Source organism: Echinops telfairi, unplaced genomic scaffold, assembly GCF_000313985.2.
Source record: "Echinops telfairi isolate 266 unplaced genomic scaffold, ASM31398v2 ScPeMD7_3;HRSCAF=10, whole genome shotgun sequence".
NCBI lineage: Eukaryota > Metazoa > Chordata > Mammalia > Afrosoricida > Tenrecidae > Echinops > Echinops telfairi.
In genome coordinates, this window is record NW_022103899.1 from 29,282,764 (window position 1) to 29,284,511 (window position 1,748).

Below are 1,748 nucleotides of genomic sequence, written 5' to 3' on the forward strand. Positions count from 1 at the left end.
TTTTGATAGCCGGGCACCATCAGCTTTCTTCACCACATTTGCTTATTCACCCGCTTTGTCTTCAGTGGTTGTGTCGGGAAGGTGAGCATCATTAATTGGCTAATCTTACAAGTAGGTCAGGATAAAAACAGAATCAAAGGCTACTATGTAATCACATAAAAAGGCTAAGCTAGACTTCAGGTTTGGTGTTTTTTTTTTTTTAAGTTCTTTAGTTTTGAAAATTCTGTAACCAAATGTGAGAAGAAAGGGAGTCAGACAGCATAACACATGTACTTTGCATTATTCATTAACAATTTTCTGACCTCTTGCCAACATGCAGAGATACTAAATATACTGGAGCTGATCAAACACCCTCCACCTAGCAGTGCTTCCAGATAGTGTCTGTTTCCTTTCTCTCATAAATTCCTATGAAGGACATCTAAAAACTCATTATAGTTAGAAGACCTATTCAATATTGTCCTCCATATAATCAATTACTCTATCAAAATAACACTCACTTTGCTCAACTATAATTATCACAGAGCAATTCATCCATGTTTTTCTGATTCCATGCCCCTCTTTTTTATTTCTGTGACCACTCTCTTGGTTCCAATCCACACTTGATCCTCCTCAGATCATTACAGCAACTTCCTACCTGACCTCCTTTTTTTAATCCATCACTGTCAGACTTCTTCCTTAATGACCCTTTTCCTATCACACTTCTGTTCAAAACACCCCCTCAGCTCCCCATGACATTCTGCATGAAGCACAATGTCTCCATCAAAAGATTTCAGACACTCTCTGGCATGGCCTAGGGGCCCGGTAGTGAAGAAATTACAAGTTGTGCTGCTAACTGCAAGGTCAGCAGTTTGAAACCATCAGTCCGTCCAACGGAGAAAGATGAGGCTTTCTACTTTGTCCTGTAGGGTCAAAATGACTCAGAATCCACTCAATGGCAGTGGGTTTGGTTCTGATATGGCCTACACCTATGCTTTTAACCTTATTTTTTACCTTTCAATTAATTGAAATACCACTGTGCAAAAACAAGCCATGATTTCTAAACTTGGCCTTTATAAACTTGGGTTTGTAACTTTATCTCAATTTGCAGGGGACAACATGTAAATCTCTTACTCACAAAAATCCTACTGAAATAACACTCAACAATTAGAAAAGTGGGTAAACTCATAAAGGCACTGAGAATAGGATACGAAGATAGATAGCAGAGGCACTAACGAACCAGAGATTTTTGGCAAATTCCTGGAAGTCAAAAGGCAGATAGAATCACAGAGGCAGATGACAAGAACACCAAGGGCCACAATTCAGAGCAAGCATTTACATTCAACTCTTTGATCAAGCATATACAAAGTTCCATGTCCTGCTTCGGATGCTCACGCTCCAGCTATAAACAGGAAAATCGAGGGGCCTGCTCTGATTGAGCTGGCATTGTAGTACGGGCAAGAGATGTTAGATCACCATAAAACAACATGAAGTCAATAACAGGTGTGGAGCAGATCCTGAAAATAGGGTTGTGTGCAGTGTATCCAGGGAGCTAGCTACTTTAGATGTGGGAAGCAGGGAAGGCTTCTCTGAGCAGATATTTAACCTGAACTATGAGTGACAAAAACAATCAGATATGCAAAGATCAAAGAGGAGATTATGTGAAGTAGAGGGGACAAGTTCAGTATGCTGTGGACAAAGAAAAGTCAGTCTGTGAGCACACAGGCTGGTGTGCTTCTTCCATGTGTAGAGGGAGAGTGGGTAGGAAAAAG